Source organism: Pithys albifrons, chromosome 3, assembly GCF_047495875.1.
Source record: "Pithys albifrons albifrons isolate INPA30051 chromosome 3, PitAlb_v1, whole genome shotgun sequence".
NCBI classification, from domain to species: Eukaryota; Metazoa; Chordata; class Aves; order Passeriformes; family Thamnophilidae; genus Pithys; species Pithys albifrons.
In genome coordinates, this window is record NC_092460.1 from 78,086,355 (window position 1) to 78,109,509 (window position 23,155).

The 23,155-nt window shown below is 38.1% G+C and overlaps 1 long non-coding RNA gene across 1 annotated transcript in view; it reads right to left on the bottom strand.

Moving 5' to 3' along the window:
• Positions 1-369: 369 nt before the first annotated feature.
• LOC139670563 (uncharacterized) overlaps positions 370-23,155 on the bottom strand; it is a 51,505-nt gene continuing 28,719 nt past the window's right edge. Inside the window, exon 3 of the long non-coding RNA XR_011697508.1 lies at positions 370-884. This is a non-coding gene — a long non-coding RNA (uncharacterized lncRNA). The remainder of the gene's footprint in view (positions 885-23,155) is intronic.

The window sequence follows — 23,155 nt, forward strand, 5'->3', positions numbered from 1 at the left end:
CAGTTCTTGAACAGCAAGTTGCTCTTGGTCTTTTTTAGATTCTTATTCTGGATCAAAGTTAGAGCCCCACAATGCAAGACAATATTTTGAGGAAGACCTAGTAGTGGAGTTTTTATCTGTGATTTATTAAAAAAATAAACTATATTGGGTAGCTCTGACTATGCATCTCTATAACTCAAGTGAGAAATTAGCAGCAGATGTAAATATCCACCAATATGGCGAATAGGGTCTTCGGCTCCAAGGGGCAGATGATAATCAGCTCAAGTGATATTAGCACTTTTAGATCAAGCCCCTTGAAGCCCAGAGCAGCTCCTCCCGCTCCTGACCGGCGCTAACCCCTCAAAGGAAGACAGCCACACAGGTTAGGAGTCCACGAAGAGAAGCGAGCTTTATTAGAATGCCCGGCCTTATATAGAGGTCAGCGGAACCTTTCAGAACATGGGAGGAGTAAGGGGAGGAGAAAGGGAGGAGCAAAGCATCCCACTGATCTACATGCAAATTGAGGGGAGGGATAAGGAAAGGACCAATGGGAAACTGAAGTCAGAACACAACCTTATATGGAAAATGGTGCACTGCACCAAATTGGGGCCAACCAGGGAAGGAGTGGCAGGAAAATGCCCTAAGGGATTGTGGGAAGAAAAAACATGGGCAGGATGACTAAGGGAAAAGTACATAGGGTAACCATTTTAACATGTATAACTTCAAACAGGGGAAACATCAATATAGCTTCTAAAGCCATTGAAGTTCTTGCCGAGTTGCTGCAGGGCCTCCTGGTTCAGTGTGCCGGGGTCTTGGATGTCCACATCCTCATCAACCCATCTTTTGTAATACCTTTGCCATCTGATAAATTCCTCATCGCCTTGGTCTCCTCCAACAAGAAATTTCTAAACAAACCAAGAGGCAGAAATCTTAGAGAAAAAAATGGACACATTTTGTAGAAATTTCAAGGTTAGTAGAGAATGGAGAACAAAATAAAAGCAGTCATGAATTTGGTCCACTGAATAATTCCAAGAAGATCAACACATATATACATCTGAGGAACCAATAATACATCCTGACACAGGAACACTAAAAAATAAAGGATAAAACTAGCCCAGTATTGCAGCAAGGGATTTATTAAGGAGACCTAAACACAGTCTGTAGGAAACCAGCTGTCACTCACTCTGCAGCTCAGGGGACTACCTTGCCTTTAAATAATTTTCACCCTGGAAATCATACAAAAATGTTCTTCTATTAGACTACCTAGTTATTTTTTTTAAAAAAAGAGTTGTAGTGTTCATGATTCTGTGTCTGTTATGACTAATGGTAACTATATATGTTTGCAAAATCACAACACTACTCAAAATTATTTTACTATTTTTTATTATTTATATATATGGGAGGTGATGTATTAAATCAGTTTGTAATACTCTCTGTTAAGCAATGTGATAGAGGTATCAGAAAACTAAAACCTTTTTTCCTTCTCTGATTTACATATTAGTTTTCTTAGAACAAGTGTGAAACAAAGTTTAATATCTGTATTTTCCTGAGTTGGTAATTTTTTTATGTTAGAACTTAAAAGTTATATTCTAATACGTTTTCAGTAGATTACACAGAACTGATTCTAATTTATGCATACTATAATTCATTTTGTTTGGTGGGTGCTTTCTGTGTATAAAATGTTTTTCACTGGGGTACAGAAGGATTTCCACTGATGTTTGTGTGTCTGCTATTTTTCTCTGGGTTGGGAGAGACTATTAGCAGAGAACTAACAACAAAACACTATTGATACCTTTGATATTGCAGCTCCTTATCTCAATAACCAAGCTGAAAGGAAATACAGTGTTGTCTCAGGGAAGATTATAAGGAATCAACACAGGATCTGCTGAAGGAATTTAATTATTTTGAAATATTTACTTGACTGAGGAATCCAGAACTTAACAAAAGGAAAGCCCTCCCATGTACAGATACTTGTAAAGACAAAAGAAAGTAGGAGGAAGGGCTCTGCATAGACAAGGACTGAAAAACTTAAAACAATGTAGGCATTTAACATTGGGTTTGAGTGGAAACTTAAATTGCTTTTCCAAAAGGCTATGTATTTTCTGGGCTTCCCTATGAGTTGTGTGTACTGGGCTTCTCTGTGAGTAGCTGTTTAGATATCTTTTGACTACTCTGTTCTTATATTTCTTATATTTTATTGCTGTCGTGTCCATGAGAGTATTTTTTTAAAAAAAGTAATCTTCAGAATCACTGTTTTAGTGGAGCTCTGGAAGCAGGAAAGAACTACTTCTCCCTTTCCGATAGAGCTGTTCTAGGAGTAGATGGCTAATGTAGGGTTCCTTCCATTTTGGAACAGGTGTTTGACAGTGACTCTGCAGCCAAGGATGGGGTCTATGAGCCTACAGACATCTAGCCCTGGTAAATTTGGACAGGCCAACTTGGTCAGATAAGTATTGAGGACGCTTATTTAGTATTATAATATTAAAAATTTTGTGGTAAATATGTCCCCAATTTCTTCTATAGGGATTTCAAAGAATCTTTACTTTACATTTTGCACAAGTAATATAATTTGAGTAAAATACTGTGTTTGGTTGAGCTGGCAAAATACCAAGTGCCAACCACAGGGTCAGAAGTCCTCCCAGCCCTGAGGAAAAGGGAGAGAAAAAACCTAGAACTGAAACTAAAAATGGCAAGCTTTTTATATTTACACAGAAGAGAGAAAATTAAAACCAAATGCTATATATACAAAGGTTGGAAGAAAAACCAAATAACTCCACACCAAGTAGCACAACCAATAATACAGATTTCACCACTCAGACCCACAAAACACCCAAAAAGACGCCTCCCAAGAGACACCTAGCAAGAGAGGAGAAAAAAACATCACTAAGAAAAAATGTTTATTTCCCAAACTAAAACAGCTGCAAGTAGTGGTGAGGCCTGTGACTCCCAGCACAGTGATAGCAGATACCCTCAGCATTAAGGGAAAGAAGAATTAGGCACCTCCTACACCTCCTTTTATACTTGATTTGACATCAAATGATATGAAATATCTCTTTGGAGGCTTAAGTCAGGTGATGCTTGTCCCCTTTAATCTACGTAATACTATCTGGGTCTACTAAAATTAAGGTCTAATCTAGGCCTACCTAAAACTAAGGCCAAAACTACCACAAATACCAATGTCTTTACTATTGAATATATTGTAAATATTAGGTTTCTTCCTACGTCTTCAAACATCAGACCTCAATTTATTGGTACAGCTTTATGCATACATTTATTCAGTGCATGCTTTTTTTTTTTTTTTTTTGCAATAAGAGAGCTGCTGTATTTGTGAATTCCTTAGCAATGATTATTTCATTTTTAGATGCATAGTAACTGCATGTTCTGCTGGAAGGGGTTAAAGTGTTTTGTTGGTTTGTTGGTGTTTTTTTTCCCAACTTGTATTTAATTCTTTTTAATGGAAATTAAATCTTTATTTGGTTTTAGGGGAATTTCGAGAACACATTCCTCTTGGACACATGTCAAAAATACTTATGGAAGCAACATGCAGAAAGGAGAGTAACACAACTTAAATGATGACCATTATCAAAATAATACACATTCCATGATCAGATTGTTTTCTCTAATTTAACAGCACAGCAGACACTCATTAAAATGTATTTTCTTTTTTTTCCCTTTCCAGAAGTGAACAAAACACCACTACAAAGCACCAAATTGACAGCAGTAGAATTAATTCCATCTGTCTGGTAGACAAAGCATAACAACCAGGCAGGATTTCTTTAAATTTTAATACCTTTGTCAGGCTTGCCTTTTTCCTCTGCTCTACGAAAATTGGGTCTTTGTCCATTGAAATTAATTATGCCATTTCCATTTACTCTAAAGACTTTCTGTTCAACTCTCAAACACAGGAGCTAACTGCATGCTAATTACTATTTCAGTAGCATGTATATATGTTGAAGTATATGCTTCTCAAAATAAAAAGAAGTATGAGAACTAGAAATGGCATTGTTTAACACTATTGGTTCAGGCAAGTCCCATTCTTAAATCTTCCACTCACTGCTAGTAATTCTGAGTACTTCAAGGAACATTACTTTTTAATGGTGACTGTACTAAGAAGTAGAAAGTATAAACTGTTAAAAATAATTTGCATGTTGCAATCATCATCATGGCTAAGCTTCACAAAGGAAGATTTGGGAAGGGCTCTACCCACATGGGTGTGTCCTTTGAGCCTGTGCAGTGGATTTTTTAGGTGAGGTACAGCATGTGCAGAACTGGCCCCACCCTTTCACTCCTAAGGTTCATCTGCCACGGCCAAGGGAGCTTGGATGGTGACAGTGAAGTCCTCAGGACTAGAACCTACAGCCCCCAGTATTCACAGGAGGTCTCCCATCCAAGTACTAACCAGGGCTGATGCTGCTTAGGCTTCTGAGATCTGATGGAATAGGATGTCAGAGTAACATTTAACTGCCTATCTTGCAATGGTGGGTGGAAGAATAAGTATATGGACATCGAGAATGAAAACTTTGTGTAAGGGCAGTCCTAGCACATCTCTGAATAGAAAAAGTTTATAGAATGACAATTATCCTTTTCTTTCCATTTCTCAGGGAAGGTGTTGAACTATTTTAGATGTAGAAGTTAGTCCCTGGAGAGGTATATACTAGTTAAGGGTAATTAGGAGGGAGATAAAGAAGTGAAAGGAGCTCACATTTTTTCCCATTCTCTGAAGCAAAAAATTTACACCTTTCAATAATTTTAAAAGGTAAATTACAGAGTAAGAGTTTCTGTAATTAAAATTAAAATTTTAATTGAATAAAGATATTAATATCTAACAAGACTAACCAATTCCAGGTAACCCAGATGTAAACACTGTGCCAGCCTCCACAAACGCTTTAAGGACAGACATTCTCCCCTCCCTATTAAATCCACACATAGTTGGATTGACAACACCAAGCTGAGTGTTGTAGTTGACATATCCAAAGGGTAGAATGCCATCCAGAGGGACCTGGACAAGCTCAAGAAGTGGGCCAAGAGAAACCTTATGAGGTTCAATAAGGCCAAGTACAAGGTCCTGAACCCGGGTTGGGTAAACTCCCAGTATCAATACAAGATCGGAGATGAGTGGATTGAGAGCAACCCTGTTTTGAATGACTTGGGAGTGGTGGTGGACGAGACATTGGAACTGAGCCAACAATATGCACTTGCAGCCCAGAAAATCAGCCATATCCTGAGCTGCATCAAAAGCAGAGTGATCAGCAGGGCAGGAGAAGGGATTCTCCCATTCTGCTCTTGTGAGAGTGCACCTTGAACACTGTGTCCAGATCTGGGGCCTTCAGCACAGGAAGGACGTCGACCTGTTGGAGCAAGCCCGGAGGAGGGCCATGAAGATGCGTATTAGAATGATATGAACCCCAGAGAATACTGAGCTGAGGTCTTCTGCTTTGAGAAAAGAGTTAGAGGAGGAGGATGAGAAAGGCAGATAGATCTAAGGGACAAAGGAAGTGGAAAGTGTGATGGACCAGAAGATGAACTTTCAAGGATAGAAGGGTTGGATAATCTCCATTTATAGTAGTTTTCAAAACCCATCTATTCAAAAAGCCACAGTCATCCTGATGTAAATGATAGATCTGCTACAGAAGGGAGGTTGAACCGGAAAAGAGTCATAATTCTAACTAATAGTTCTTTGATGTCTATGTCTACGTATAGATACAAATTAGTGTGTATCACATATAACTTTTTTGGACAAATTTTACACTGAAAGAATAAAGTGTGGAATCAATTATGCTAGGAAAAAAGGGGAAAAAAAGTTGACACAAGAAAAGGTAGTGTGATCCTGCAATCTTAAACCTATAGGCACTACAAGCAAATGCAGTCTCTATGACATTTGGTTGAAGCTACATTACAATAAAAATACCATTACCACTCATAGAGCACCAAATTTAGGTGAATCACACCTGCTTAACAAACCAAATGACAGTCATATTTATGTAAGTTATTTCACTAGAGTACATATATTAACTATTATTTAAGCTACTGCTCAACTTGATCTTGCATACAGACTCTATCTTACTTCTTCAAAACATCTTCCAAAGAAGCTTTTAGATGTGATTAAAGTCAATGCTGAGATGAAAGTTTCACCAAACTGTAAACAAATGTATAAAAAACCCAGTAAACTACTGTATACCTTCACAACTCTAAATCCATCATTGGCAAGAGACATTTACTTGCCTTTATTTCAATGAGCCTCCTGTGAGCTGCTTGGAGAAAGCTGTTGAGAATTTACATACTGAAATACTCAAAAAAACTATACAGAATGCCTGAGAAACTTGCATTTACCTTGGATTGTTTTAAATTACATGTAAAATAGCCATTGAAATCATAACAACTTACACTCTGTATTAGGACATTTGTGGTGATCTCAATACTGTAAGAACCAGTGAAGCAAGGTAAAGTGTCTCTTTAAGCAAAAATATAGGTTTATATTATTTACATTAAATGTAAATGCAAAACATATTGAGAATGACAAATGGGAAATGTGTATCTCAAAGAGGCTGAGAGCAATAAATATTAATTTTTGGGGGGTGAGGTTTCTTAAAGGCTGAAACTAAACTTTGGGCTGCATTTTGTCTTTCAGTACAGTAATTTGACATAAATTGTCAGGTTCATTATATTTGGAGGTGCTGGAGATGTTTACTTTTGAATGAAGATGGTAAACTGCCTTTCAAACCTGTTCAGTACCAAAAGCTCAATCTGCAAATTATTTCTGCCCATTGTCATGTTTTCCCTCTACAACACCTCCCCTGGTAACAGCATCTGCTATTTGATGATAAAGGCAGCCACAGTCACTGGGGACAGTGCTCTGATGGGGACAGTTGCGACTGAAGGTTGTGGAATAGGGTTTCTGCAGGGCCAAAAAGGCAGGCAAATTCCCCAGCCTAAACCTTTCACCACTGCCATAAACCTACTTCCAGGTATTGACTGTTTATTCTCTTCTTTAGGCTTATAACTTGTCAAAACAGTGTGGTGGGTTAGCCTGGGCTAGCAGACAAACTCCCACCCAGCTGCCTACTATTCCATATAGGGAAAATAAGAACAAGAAGGACTTCATAGGTCAATATAAAGACAAGGAAACCACATACCAATTGCTGATGTGGGCCAAAAAAGTTTTGACATGGTAAAATTAATTTATTCTTAGTTAAAGTAAATACTTAATCACTGATTCTTAGTGGGAAACAGACAAAACACCGAAACAAAGCCTTTTCTCCCCACATTCCCAAGCTTAAGTTCATGCCTTACTCCAAACTCCTCTGCATAACCCCACAGGTTACTCTCTGTCCCTCAACAAGAAAAAAAAATGAGGGGCACCACATGGTCAATACTTAGCAGTTTCTCTTTTCCATCTTCTCATGCCTTTCCTCTGCCAGTGTGAGTTCTTCCATTGGCTAGAGTGTTTCAGGAAAACATTCTCTACAGTAGGTTTTCATGGGTGACTGGGAATAACTGCTCTGTCCTGGGGTGGATCTTCATCTCCCTCCTCTGACTTCAGTGTTTCTTCTGCTGCTTTGTACTACTTTTATTCTGTCCTTTCTCTCTCTGGTGTTCTGCTCTTTCTCAAATACCTTATCACAGAATAGCCACCACTGGCTGAGGGGATTAGTCATGCCCTGGGTTGGTTTGGTTGGCGTTGGCTGGAGCCATCCATGTCCAGCCCTGGGCAGCCTCAACATTTCTGCAGAGAGCCAACCCCACAGCCCCCACAGCCCGTGCCTCACCAAAGACACCCACTGCAAGGAGGTACACAAACTGCTTGTAAACATGCAGAAAGCCTCTTTTGAGAACTCTGAGAGATTAAAAAGTCAAAATCCAATTATCTGCTTGATTCATTTAAATACATATAAATAAATGAAAAATTTGTTTTGAGTTAGATTTAATGTATTTTATTTACAGATGTTACACTATCTCTCTAGTGCCATGAGGAATAGAAAATTAGTTTGTTATGGTTATGTGTAACAACCTTTGACACATTTATTGAAATCAAACAATAAATGTGGGAGTGTTCACTGAGTTTTTTTTCTCGATATGGAATGAAACCATTCAACTGCCCACAGATTTTTTGCAAAGATGCCTTTTCAGATTTGTATAAAATCTGACATGTAACTGCATTAATGATTTTTTTTCCTTACAGAAAGGGGAGCTGAACAAAATACAGAAGATGAATATCAGCTAGTATCTGTGGTTTAAATGCAATGCTGAATAATGACTTGAAAAATGATGCAATTAAAGTTTGCTTATGAACAATTAGCTGTAATAATGAACTGCTCAGAGAAGCAAAAAAAGTAAATTAGGTATATGTATAGAGTATACAAGAAAAATATTAGTTTTTCTTACCAAGGAAGGATGATTATAGAGGAATTTATCCTGAAAAATCACAATATGTTAATACTATTATGTGATAAAATTTACACGAAAAATAATTGAAATCTACCAACAGTTTACAGAAGGACATATGAAACATGTAGGATGGTTTCAAGAACTGCCTTTCAGGGATGTTCTTGGTTTTTCCAGATTGTTGAGACCTCATCAGTCTTTGTTCACATAGCTCTATGAAAGTGTCTGGCTGTACCAAACAGCAATTTTATTTGTATGTAGCTGCTGCTGTAATCATTATTATTATTCCTTAAGTTCTTCTTACAGCACTGGTTTTCTTGGGTTTTCAGACTGTGACATCCTTGCAATCTGCGTTTGCTCAGAGGATTCCATACAGTCACCGTTCTTCCCATCTAGTGTATTGTGATCATACCACATACAAATTAAAATAGCTGTATGAATGAACAAAGTGACCTGTCATATTTGATTTGCAGTCTCATCTATCATTAAGATTTTCATTCATCTACTGGGAAAAAAAATTCAATCAAGTGATATAGATTTTTTCAACAACAGTGTATTTCAAAATAGTAGAAATGAACTAGAAAATAATCAACTTTTACTTGAATTGTATTAACTCTGCATAGCCTGGGGGGGAAAAATGTGACAATGTAGAAAAATCTAATTTTTCATTAGCAAAATTGAAACTATGCCACTGTCAACTGTGAGCCCAATATATTCTAACTCTTCTGTTAAATAAACAGCCACCTCTCTGCCTCTTCTGCCCTGCAGATTCCTCCTGAAGAGCCTGTAACCATCCAGGGCACTCCAGTCCCAGGTCTCATGCCACTAGGTTTCCCTTGGGCCAATGTTGTCAAATCTCTGAGACTGGGGCAAAGCTTTGAGCTACTGTTTGTTCCTCATGTTGCATAGATTGGTATAGAAATATTTCAGGTGTGGTATATGGTAGCCAATACCTCGTGAAGCAGATTGAAGGAACTCATGAGTGCTCGTTTTCTCAAGTTTCGGCACACCATCCCATTGCTCAACACTGGTGAGTCTGGTTTTGCCCCTTTCCCCCTTCCAACCTAGTTTAAAGCTCTGTCAGCAAGACCTGTTAGCTGCTGTGCTAGAACTCTTTTTCCCCTTTGATAAAGGTGCATCCTGTCTGGTGTCAGTAGACCAGGTGTTGAGTAGATCCTACCATGGTCGAAATGTTTATTAATTCAGATACTGATTATTCATTAATCACAGAGTCACAGAATATTCTGAGTTGAAAGGGACCCACAAGGATCCTTGAGTCATGGTCAAAATGTATATTTTCCAAATACACCAACCTCAGAGTCACTGATAGACCTGAAGGATCTGCATATTGCTATCAGTATTATTCCTTGTTACTGGAAGGCTCAAGGGAAGTGCTACCTGTGCTCCTGATCCCTCTACCAATCATTTCTGGATGGTAATTTTAAGAAAAATAACACTTCTTTCTATATTCCTCTCAATTCTGAAATCTCTGTCCTTGAATAAATATTTTGCGTTTTTGAACTTCTCTCTCCTATGACCCAATGTTATCAGGGAGGTATTTTTGCATCAGACTCTAAATTATCTGCTCTGGCTACTAGTTTATTTCCTTAGTGGCAGTAAGTATGAAACAGAAACTGTATTTAATGACTTTTCAGTTTTTAACAGTGACGAGAGGCAAAAAATGACACATCTACTCAAAACAAAAAAAAAAAATAGCAGGATGTTTTTATAAACTCATAGCTGAACTTCAATTCCGAAAAAAGGTACTGGCATAAATAATCAAACAATTTGGTAAACCTCTACAAGAGCACAAGATGATGAGTAAGAGCATACAGGTATCTGCCAAAAACAGGTAGTGTCATGTGGGAAACAGACCAGACTTTGCCGTATGGCAAGAGCAAGCTCTGATGTGGACCTCCAGGAGGACAGCGCGGGAAGTCACCCTGAATTTTACTAGCCACATACATGAGAGACTTACTGGAGTTTTAAAATTATGCATTTTATTTGTATGATTTTTAGTGAAGAAAGTTTTCTGTATCACCTCTCCCTGGTCATTATCACCTTCCTGCTGGGTTGCTACTCACAGCCCTGTTTTCTCTTGTGTTCCCCGAAGGATTTTGTTCTCCAAATGAGTCATCAACCTGCTCATTAAGCACTGCCGCGGTGGCAGCCATTGTTTCTTCCTGAGCTGCCGCAGCGGCCCTCACTAGTCCCAGGTGAGCTGGGGCGGCCCACGCCAGTCCTGGGCAAGCTGGGGCTGCGGCAGGTGGGACAGAGCTGGGTAGTCTCTGTGGGATGTCCCTGCACACAGCACCCACGTGGCTTCCCTGGTCAGCGTCATGTTGCTCCGCCCCCACAGCCAGCCCCACCCCTGTCCTAACCCCATTGTTTATTTCACCCGTCTATCCCCAATCCCTGGATTTCTATTGGCTGTGGTTCTCCCATTTCTCCATTTGCTAGTCAACACCTAAATCCCCCCCTTCTGCCCTGTCGTTCCCCAGTCCAGTCCCAGATCTAGCACCTTTCCTTCGGAACTCCATAAAAGCCTCGTGAATTTTGCAATAAACCTGTTTTCACCTGTCGCCTCTGGACAGAAAAGGTCTCGGTCTCAGCACTCCCCAACTCTGGAGGAGAGGCGGGAACCGGTCCCCCTCCAACAACACTGCATAATATCACACCAATCTGACTTGTTTGTGCAACAGGGTAACAGACATCGTGAATACTGGAGAATAGTGGATGTCAAATATCTTGGTGTTAGTAAGGCTTTTGACATTGTTTCACATGACATTTCAAAAATAAACCTAGGAAACAGGGTCTTGTTTTAAGAAAGAGTGCATGCAAAGCTCATATGAAAGACCCATTCAGGCAGTGATTATTAATACGAATGGGTGGTTTCCTCAAAAATCTACTCTACTTTTCAGTAATACCTTTCAATATCTGTGTTTTAGATAACAAGAAATTAAGAAGACTGTCTGGCTTGTTGCAGAACACTAATAAGGTAAGTGCTACAGAATAGGCTGAAGTCTGAAATACTTTTGAAAAAGTAGAAATACGGTCCTAAAAAACATTGAAAGCTGTTCCAACAAAACAAATCACAATACCACTTATAAATTATGAAGACCAAATCTGGATATTCTAATAGATCAGAATGTGAAAATCAAACTGACGAGAGATATCAAAAACTGCATCCAGGAAAGGCATTTTTGGATGCAACAAGTGTGAAAAACTGTTTATGAAGAAAGCATTGGTAATGTATACAGTACTGGCCACCCATGTTCACAAAAGGTTTATTCACACTCTGGTAGAGTCAACACAATAATGCCTTTAGGAACATAATGGGGAACAGGATGACTATTTTGAAGAAGAAAAATCTGTTTCCTTCTTTTTGCCTGCAAAACAAAGAGTAAGAGAAGACAAAACTGAGGTGATAAATCACTTTTCCACAACCTGCATTGCACACATAAACTTCAAGAGAAAAAATTAAAAAGGACCTATTTTAGGTAAAAGATGATATTGACACAAGAAGATGATGAATTTAAACTGCCCATAAATTAAATTAGGTTATACATTACAACAGCTCTAACCATCAGACGAGTGGTATTTGGGGGAGGGGGGAGGGGGATAAGGGGACTGACTTCAAACCTAAATAAGCTGATTAAGTTCTATTTTGAAGCTAGTTAAAATAATTGAGATGAAAAAATTGCCTGCTATAGTAGTTGGGGCTGGTCTTCATGCTTCACTAGAGCCCTTCCAGTTTCAAATTCTTCATCTTAAAATTAAATTTAAAGTACATGTGGTAGCTGTTAAACTTCTTTTAGCAGTGTGTACCTATATGCTCTCAGTAATAAAAATCTATATATTTTGCCACTCCCTGACACTTTCCTGGGAGAACAGTTTGGAATCAGACCTCTAAGTTGCCATAGACTGCAGGAGATAGGATTCCTTGGCATCTCACCACAATCCCTGCACTGAGTTCAATAACAGTTGAGTAGCAGCAATGAGCCCCTGTGCACCCTACCCCATAACAATGCCTGCATTAATTCACAAATCTGATTACAGCAGTCCTGCTTACTCATTCTTGCTGGACACAAGTTAAATTGGAAGTCAGACATGAGTCTGCTATGTCTACCTGTGAGAGCCTTGTTCAGCACTGACGTGTTCAATAGACAACTTCTTACTTTACATTTTGGTTCCTGGTCGCAGCTGACTGGCTCCAGGTCCTGCTCCTGCCTCCCATGCTGAGTGCCAAATGTGCCTGAGTATGCTCTCCTAGGAATAAATTACACACCATGGAGATCTGTGCTACTGCAGTTAGACTGCTTTTTTGAGCAAGATAGGCAGATTAAAAGTCAAGAAATGTGGGGTGTCATATAGGAAGCTGCTTATTGATATAATATCAGTTAATATGTAAATATTTGAGACGGTTAGAACAAGTGCTGCCATTGGAATTAAAAAGGAGCATCCTCAGCTGTCTCTTCATGTCAGAAATTGACACTAAAGATTTTGTTGCCTTTTTTTTAAGTTTTAAGACAAAGACTTGGGAGTATTTTTTACATTTTCATTCAAAAAGCATTTGAAAGGTCTGAGAGAAGTGATGCTTTTCTTTTGAATTTAGAGAACTTTCTGAATGTTAGCTCTGTTTGTTAGAGTATGGTGCTAAAAATGCCAGGGTCATGATTTTGATCCCTGTTCAGACCATACCCTTAAGAGCTGAACTCAAGGATTCTTGTAGGTCCCTTCCAACTTATTCTGTGACCCTGTAATTAATGAATAATCAATTTCTCAATTAATACACATTTTTAATAAGCATGGATTGTTGCTACAGCAATGAAAATATTAAAACTCTTTGCTAAACCAAAATGCAAAACTTCTTACTAGTTACATAACTAACAAATGTGGAACTCAAAAATGTACTCCGAAGAATATAAGAAGCAAACAAAATGCAAGTGCATTGAACATAACCAAAACATTTTCATGCTATCTTTAAAAACAAAGACATTGAAGTAAAAAAACCCAAAACAATAAAGTATTCCTGAAATCTTTTGCAGGAATTTAAACTAATAAAACTCAAAGTAGAAGACTCTATTTGTTGCTTCTAAGACTACAGTTAGAAACTATTCATTCCTACATTCTGTATCTCAACCACTTCAAAGTTATTCTCTGTAATGAAAAAAATATATACCCAGACACAAATAAAAAGTAAATAAATATATAGTTATACATATTTTACACATCTGTATAAATGAAAATGATTAAAGAAAACAGTGGTTCTGGACCAAAATATCTGAGGTTCTACAACTAGGAATTACTTTTTTGACATGAGACTTTGTCATAATGACAGAAGATGGAAGTCTCCAGGAATATCTGCAATTAAGCTGGTATTTTATATAGTTAAATAAGGAATTAATCATTTGGAGTACCATAATCCTCAAGAAACATACACGTATTTGAACATGAAGAGTGAGAGAAAGGAGTGTCTCTCACAGCTGTCAGTAAAGACAAACTAAGTATTGCAATATGCAACAGTGTAAAACATCAGATGAATGAATAAATAATTTAATTTTCCATATTTAGATTTACTGTCTATGGACATATTGAACAATGCCAATACATCTGAGGATTGTTCGGTCACTGGAATAGGCTCCCTAGGAAAGTGGTCATGGCGCCAAGTCTGCCGGAATTCAAAGAGCATCTGGATGATGCTCTCAGTTATATGGTTTAGTTTTAGACAGCTCTGCAAGAAGCAGGGAACTGGACTTAATTATCCTTATGAGTCCCTTAGGACTTGAGATTTTTATGGTCCTATGATTCAGTAAGGAATTCTCAGACTTTTCAGAGAAGAAACAGAAATTATTTTGTAATTTGTGTTAAACACAAGGTGATCACATTTCCCAATATATTCTTTAGTGCTGATAAAAAGAAGCAAAAGGAAATATATAGGTTGGAACATCTGAGAACAGTAATGGTATTCATATGGCATAAAGGCAGTGTGAAAAATACCAACATCCTTGTAAAAACCACAGATAACTAAGCTCCTGTTATTGTTCTGTTTAATTAGTATACACTTGTTGTCAACTAGTTAATAGAAAATATATAGGAACTGATTATTTTCTCAGATATTCTGGCATAAATAATTATTCTATTATATACAGCTTGCAAAATAGATCTGAGAAGATAGTAAAGTTCAAGATACTGTAACAGGACAGGTTGTAAACAAGACTGCACATTTTGAACGCATGCTATATTTTCATAGACGATTGGGTTTTTTTTAAAAAAAGTACTTTGAAAAATGCTTTGATTCTCAGATTTTTATGCTCTTAAGACTTCTTGAAGCAAATCATACTTCTTCCATTAATTCAACAGTACATTAAGAATTTTTGCAAATCCCACTCAGAGCATACTATTCTCAGATGTTACTTTGAGGAGTTGCAAAGTCTGGAAGCCTGATAGAGGCTACAGCTCTGTGCTTCCAGGTCCAGCTTTCCAAGAGGCACACATGTACATAAGCACCCAATACATGAACACATGTATACACCCCTGTGTACATGCAGATCAAACTAGACAGAAAACACAGCACTAAGAAAATCATAAACAGTGCAGATGGACTCATACTGTTTCTCTTTCCAGCTAGTCAGGATGAAAGTCCATTATTGGAAAATGGGCATGTGCAACTTGAACCACTCCAAAAGCTGGGCTCAAGCACTCAGGTTGTCCAGTAGCTACTCTGAATCCCAGCCTTCCCAATTGCTGGCACCTGGACACAGGCCTCTGAGGCCACAATCCTACTCCATTTGTTGGTTCTGTAGCCTGCTTGCACACACGTGCTGACACATTCCCATGCGGAGTACAAATCCCTCCAGTAACCATCCTTGCATGCTCAGCCTGTTCAGTAGCTCACCCTAGACCCCGGATCTCCTGGATACATCACACATAGACACATGCGATCCATGTTCTACTACTGGTTCAAAACTATAAACCCTCCAGTACACCACCACAGGCTCTATGGTCTTTCCAGTACCTGGCGTGGACCCCTAGTAATTCAGATAGCAAAGTCTCAGGCCCCCTTGACTCTCCAGACTCCAACCCAGACTCTGGGGCTTCTTTGATACCCAGGTGCTGAACCTCTTCTCCTACTCACTGCCTAATCCAGCTTGATGTACACCAGTGATTGCACACTGACACACACACATGAACACAATGAACCCCTTCTATGATCATTGCAGCTGCTCCCACTACAGATACTCAGTTCCCCTGAGACCCCAAGTCCCACTCCTCCTGCTGCTGCACTCCAGTCTCCGGACACACATATGCACATGGAACAGACATCCCTGAACCTGTGAAAATAGTTAGAAATGGGAGGATAGGACTGACTCTGATGCTTTCCTTGCCTTTGATTGCAGAAGGCTCTTCCTGACATCCCATAGTGCCACCCATATTCCCAAAGTCTGTTATCACCTCCCACTGACTGATGAAAAGATCAGATTGGTGGCCACCCTGGGGCTGGGAGGTGAGGCTCCTCTGCCATCTTCGGAGGACCAACTGCCGCAGAGTCTCCCTTTGGTCTGATGAGATTTATTGGACTTCCCTCAACTGTCATTATTGCTCTGGGTTTCATGGAGACGTGCCTTTAATCACGTAAACTAACCATTAAATGCCCACCTCTAATCTCTAATGTATACCCTTCAGTTTTCAGCAAAAAGAATTTCTTAGACATTTACCTATGACAACTATTTCTCTTTAGAAAATCAAATTTTGAAAGACATTAAAAATTAAGGAAGATACTACTATGAGTGACTATAATGAATTAGAAAGATAGATTGAAAAATTGTATTACATCAGAGGCTACAAGCAAAATTCATGTCAGTCATTGAAAACAGGGACATAGAGTATACTAAAATGTAGTATTTGTATGTAAGCAAGTAAAAAATATTAAAGGTAGTAAAACTGCAGGAATAATGCGAATATTGTCTGGAGAAGACAAGGGAAAATATTAAAACGATCAAAGAAGATATAGAAAAAACATAGAAGGAAAGTGATACAAAATGAAAAAATTCAGCAGGAGTATTTCAAACAAATCCATTAAAGCAAAGATTTAAAGAGCACAGAAGACAAGCTAAAATTATTACAAAGATTTATTCACATTGTACCAGAATCTGATAAGGAAATAAAAAAGATCTTTGATGTGGAATGTACTAAGGTGTATAGCCAAATATAGATAAATCAAAGCACACTGTTTGCTTAAGTTAAGTCACAACAGGCTAACAAAACTAAGGATAACACTGCAGAGAAGAAAGATTGCTTGAGCCAAACCTACAGTTATTCATGAGTTACCAGAAGTGAGATTTATTCCCAGCTAGAATTGGTAACATGGAAACAGATAACTGGAAGCAAAGTCCTGTGGGTTAGATTCACTGGTCTGATTGCTGTAAGGAGTAAGCACATAATACTAAATAGGAGCAAACTTCTTCTGAGGACAATGGAAATTGCCAGTGGCTGTAATCAGACAATCCTGATGGGCGTATTGTGAGATTATCAATGGAAAAGAAAGTTTAACACCTTCTTCCTCAGTTTCTGTATTAAAAGATCAGTGTTACTGAGCACAAGTGTGCTCCAAGGTAGTCCAGAGTGGTGTGAGCTCCTTGCTGTGCTGAGCCTGGGCTCTAACAGGCCACAGGAAAAGACACCTTGGCCAAGAGATACGGAGGCAGCAATGGCAATCTCAAGGCTGATGGAAACTTGTGTCAGGCAGTGAAACACCCAGCTATGACCTGTTAGCTGAATCAAACCAAACCTCCTACAAATCCTTCTTGACAAAATGGGCTTTCTGGTGCTTGTCTTTGTCTCTTGTGTTGTACAATCCACACTTTTCTCTCCAAGTTTTGTGTATATCATTACATTGTTCATTCAAGGCTGAGATTGGTTTTCCTGCAAATGACAACGAGGTGCCAGTATACTCAGTAACAGAGACACTTACTTCATCTGATGAAGTTGCAGGAAACAGTATGACAGATAAGAATCTTTAGAAACCACCACAGTATACTTCCATTACTTTCACAGTGAAAGCAGTCTAATAAAAAGCTACAAAACAAATAGCCATGAAGAAAAATACTGAGCAGAAAGTGAAGGGGGAAGGGAAAATAAAAAGCTTACAGGATAAAATTTATCCAAAGTTATTCCAGCACTTTACAAATTATTTACACAGTGAATGTGCTTTTGACTGTACCTGGACTATTTTTAACTATAATGGGGAGGAGTTATTTTGCAGGCTATAAAAAGACAGTAAGCCTCCCAGAATATTATTCCTATAGGAGAGATAGGACTTGCCTGCTTAACTTCAACTTATTGAAAGTCAACATAGGAAATAAATAATATGGAAGGAATTGCCTGGGATTTTTTTTTCAGAAGACGGAATTGCTTTAGTCAGCTGTTCTATTGCTGCATAAACCCAATATTTTCACAGGCTGGACACATCTTATCTATGTTAACAAAAGCATTTAACCATTTTCTGTGGTAGATTTAAAATTCCAATTTTCTTCCTTCTCTGTTTCTGAAAGTAAAAACTGTTCATCAGCAATGGAGGAGCAAAACTGCTTAAAATCAATACAGCACTGCACATGGACATTTCACGTATGACAGCAATGGAGGAGCAAAACTGCTTAAAATCAATACAGCACTGCACATGGACATTTCACGTATGATAATGACATAGAAACCATGAACTTACTTTCACTCAATGCAATAGAGAATATTGAAGAAAACTGACCTAGAAACATCTTTAAGAAAAAAAAAAGCAAACAACATAGAGACAGGTATGCCTGCAAGGGTGTTTCAGGTGTTGAGTGTGGTCACTTACACAAATTTAAAAACCAAATTTGAAACTACCTTAATTAAAATTGCAGTAGTATTAATTCTGAAATGGCCACACTAGAAAAATCCTTAAACATTTCTGCCACTGGCACCAGCACTCTAGCTCAAGCTTCACTGACATTCTCTTCATTAATATTCTCTCAGATTTTGTTAATATTTGTAGAGCTTCAAACTTCACAAGACTGAAATTTAGACTATTGGTTGTGAAGTTTTAAATAGCACTACTTAGCTATTCGTCACTTTGATTTAGTAATTGTCAAAATAATAAAATTTTGAGATTTCAAGCACTTTTATGGCATCTTAATTTTGAAAAGCAAAATTTGGTAGACTGTAAAGCTTTAGTTGCTCTACTTAATTGTATTACTTTTCTAAACTGTGTAGCTGTGCAAGAGGCTTTCAAAAGCATTCTTGAACATGTGGTTGAAGCCGCTGAGCATAGCATTTGTCCACTGTATCTTTGCAGCATCATTACTGCACTTAAACCTTAATAGGCTGAATATGTATTTTCATAACTCCTGGGGATTTGGGGGTTTTTGCCAGTCTAAAGTGGTTACGAAACACTGGAACATTTTCAATGTTCATCTAAGGTACATGTTGTAACTGTTTTTCCAACTCTGCCTATATTAATTTGATGCATGGCAGCAATGTTTTTGCAGTATTCTGTGAGGTGAACTAATTAGGCCAGCATAGGCAGAAGATTGAGAGGAAATTGTGGAATAAAATAATTTCTATTAGTTTTTTTAAGTGCACAAGAGACATTACTAACTCTAGATATGCTGAGAACAAAGGAAAGTACCTTTTGCCATCTTGTCAACTTGATTCAAGAGCAAACACAAAACAGTTCCAAGTACTTTCCGTGATATATGAATTTCCATTTCAAGCAGCTTTGCACAACTCTGTGCTGAGGGTTATGTTTGAGAGGCCATTATGGACATCATGTGGAATTGGTTGTTTTGTTGTGGAGCTCCTGATATGACACAGGGGTGATTTTTATTTAAGAGCTTACAACTGATTTTATAGAGTTCACCTACTAAGGAATGCAAACCTCTTTCAGATACCATGATTGTGAGGCTGTCCTGAATATTGTCTAGCAATAAACTAAAATGAGAAGGAAATAAGAGAGAAGCTTAAGGCCTCCTTAGAGTTGACACACCTTTTAAATAAAGAGGGTATGTGAAGAAGTTTTAAAACAGTTGATTTTTTTTCTCCGCAATTAAAAGTTACCAACACAAGGGTTAGTAGTCAGAAGTTATCTTTGTGTCTGACAATAAGTGGTTCTTGATTGCTCTAGAAAGCATTTATACTCACTGGAGGAGAACCCAGACACCTTCCTTAGTATGCTAGGCCCTACCTAGCCTATGCAGCATATCTGTCTTTCTTCACGCCTCATTCTTTAATATGCCAGTTTGCTGGGATACCCCTCTAAGGGACCAGCTCTCTCTGTGCAGCATGTGTTCTTTGCAGCAGAATGACACAGATTCAGTGGGAGTGTTGAAAGATCAGCAGTTTTGATAGAGAGTACATTTTCTGAAAAAATGAGAAGTTTGAATACCTGCTTTGAAAGCAGATCATCTATGGGACCTGTGTTTCTAATAATGCAAAGGTGATATTGCATTTTGTCACATTAGGATCTCTTCCATTTTTTCACAGGTTTTCAAACTTAGGAGTATTAATGGATACTGGACCTCAAGAAGATAGAGGTACCCAAAACCTCTACAGATAAACCCCAGTTCTAAGCATTTCCTCCGGGGAATCTCTAGGTATCTCCTCATCCGTGAGCTGATGTTCTAAGACATGATTTAGAGACATCCAACTCTGCCATCTGAGCCTCACTGAAACCTGAACACTTCCAGGGATAGGGTCGTCACAGCTTCTCCAGGCAACCCGTTCCCCTCCACCTTCACAGTAAATAATTTCTTCCTTACATCCAATTTAAATCTATTCCCTTTCAGTTTGAAGCCATTCCACCTTATCCTATAGAGATGCCCCTGGAAATAGTCTCTTTCCGTCTTTTTTATAGTATCCTTCTGATACCGGAAGGCCACAATTAGGTGATCCCTAAGCCTTCTCTTTTTCAGGCAGAACAATTCCACTTCTCTTAGCTCTTCCTAATAGGAGAGGTGTTTTGCCTCTCTAATCATCTTGGTGGCCCTCCTCTGGACTCCATCTTAAAATTTGTGTACTGAAGTTCCCATAAATTAATAGTTGTGAACCTTGACACTATTGAGGCTTCTTGTTCTTGCTTATAAAGGAGCTTGTAATGTTGCTACTTCATTTTTACACTTCCATTTCACTTCCATAAGAACTTGTGCCATTGGCTGCCAGTTGTCTCTATTCACACCTAACTTTTGACTATTTTATGGACTCTTTATGCCAGAAAGATATTTGTAACAAACTTACAACAGAGCTTAATTCAACATATTCTAAAATACTTTTCAAATACAGGGACTACATTATATTTTGTTAGTATTATGGAAACCTACTATCTATGACTATTCTCAGCAACTAAATCTGAGATTAGAGGTCCATAACTGGCTTTTATTTCCTCAGTGATTTTTTTAAATGTTTGTTGAACTATAAGTTCAGGAATATTTAAGGATTTTGAGATATTCAGAGACATTTATTTTTCTATTTTAGCTATAGACACTAAATGAAGTAAGAAATGTCAAGTCAGATAATTTGAAAAAAAAATCTTTTCCCTGTATTTCTAGAGAGCTATGGAGGCACAAGTGAAAAAACCCAACCAACCAAACAAACAAAAAAAACCACCGAAAACCCCAAACAAAAAAACCCAAACTAGAGCAACAACAATAACAAACAAACACAAATGTAGTGATAATAAAATTTGGAAGAATGCTCAGATTTGGAAAAATATTCAAAATATCCCCAAATGTTTTAAGTGTTCAGTGACCCATTGAGATGATTGTAAGACATTAAAGAAAATAATTTTATCTACAAATAATGCACCAGTAGTTTTGAGAGGCCCTGAATATAAAATGTCAATTTTAAGAGTACATACCCAACATGCAAAGTTAAAGGAGCTTCAATGTACATTTGAGCATCCTCCATCAGTCTGGCAATTACCTTCCTCTAACATGAAATTTGAATAGTACTGGTACTGCAGCAACACCATATCAGCTATTATTTCCCTTTCAGCACTGCAACTTGCTGCCACTATCCACTGGTTCAATGAGACCCCCATGGCATATAATGACAGCCTCTACACAATAGAGAGGAATCAGAAAAACTAACTGTGGCGACCAAATCGTTTAATGGTTGCATCACAATTTACTGACTTGAGCATAGCTTAGTTTAGCACTTACCATTTGGAATTAGAGTTAGTGAGGGAGTATTATGCTTGGTAAAATATGAATGAAGAAGCAATCAGACATATTTTAAAACAGAAAGTCACAAAGTTAGGTTTTGCAAGAAAGAAAATCCTGCAGAAAACAAAATTTTGTTTCCCTGTCAAAAAAAAATGAAACAAACCCCATCATATTCTGAGCCAGAGACAACAATAATTCTCTGAATGGACATTCTTTACATTTTTCCATATTAAGGAAAAGACTTTTAAGTCGTTGTGATGTTGTAAATTAAGAAACTCTGTATTCCAAATGAAAGGCAGCAATGCACTATGCCTGTGGTCCCTTGTATCTCTGTTTGCTCATAGGACCTGAAATTGACACTGGACAAGAAAGTTCTGCCAACATTAGTCCATGAACCATTGTATCATGGGCTAAGCCACCCTGCTGTGGAATTACTTTAACACTACTCTGAAGCATTTCACAGAAGCAATACAATTCAGTGCCTTTTCAGACAGATTTGTCATGTTAGATTTTTTAAAAATGCAAGTTTGAAATTTTTATGGATTCGCAATTTTTGTTCTCTCATATCCTTTCTACTCCATCTCTCCTCTCATTGCATCTTGTTCTGCTCCATCTCCTTCTGACTCTGACTTCTGAGTCTGTTGATGTTATTCAATAATCAATTACTGACTGGGCATTTAGCTTTACAGCTGGTTCAAGCCTCTTTCAATGGACACACAACAGGACATAGCTGAGCCCATCTGTCAAGCTACTACCACCTCTACGAAAACATATTTAGGAAAGAAGAATGAAAACCAAGGTAAAACAACAATGCAGCTGTAGGAGGTGATCCACAGTGGCACTGGTAACACACCAAGAGGGGCCGTGGCCCATGGATAAGCCCCAAAGGAACTGCAGTCTCTGGAGGATCCTTGCGACAGCAGTGGAAACAAGCTGTGTGGGTTCTTGGCTGCCAGCCAGCAACAACCCACCAAGTAAATCTTGCATTTAGGAATACTGGTATGCTTTCTTCTCTTAAGTAATTTTCTAGATTAATTATGTCCTTTAAATTTCTAGGAGTCAGTATGAAGTATTCTCATTCTTTAAAAAATCCATGACTGCTCTGTCAAAGAGGTTAAAAACAAGTTTGTTAAAGACATTCATGCTTTCCTCAACCCCATTTTCTTCTTCACAGCTAGCTTATGAATTCGATTTGGAACTGCTTAAACTTCCTATTTAATTCTACTTCTGTCACTGGACAAGTAAATCCCACCCCACAAAAAGGGAAAGAAAGACAAAAAAAAAAAGATAAACTGGGGAATTAAATTCTTTTGAGTCTTGTTAAAAAAAGAACAAACTGTAGTTACTGTAGTTACAGTTTTGACAAAAAACATGTACACTGAAATTATCCATCTGATTACCAAATAAAGGCACCAGTACAATGTAGAACTAGTGGGATGATTGCAACATCAAAATTGTTTCACTGAAGAATTGTTTTGGAAATGCTCAAAGCCAAAACAAAGAAGAGGTCCAAGTGTTTCTTGACTATTTTTCTGTCCAATAAGAAATGCCTGGCTATAATAGTAATGAAAAAGTATTTTTAAATGGGGAAAACAATTGCA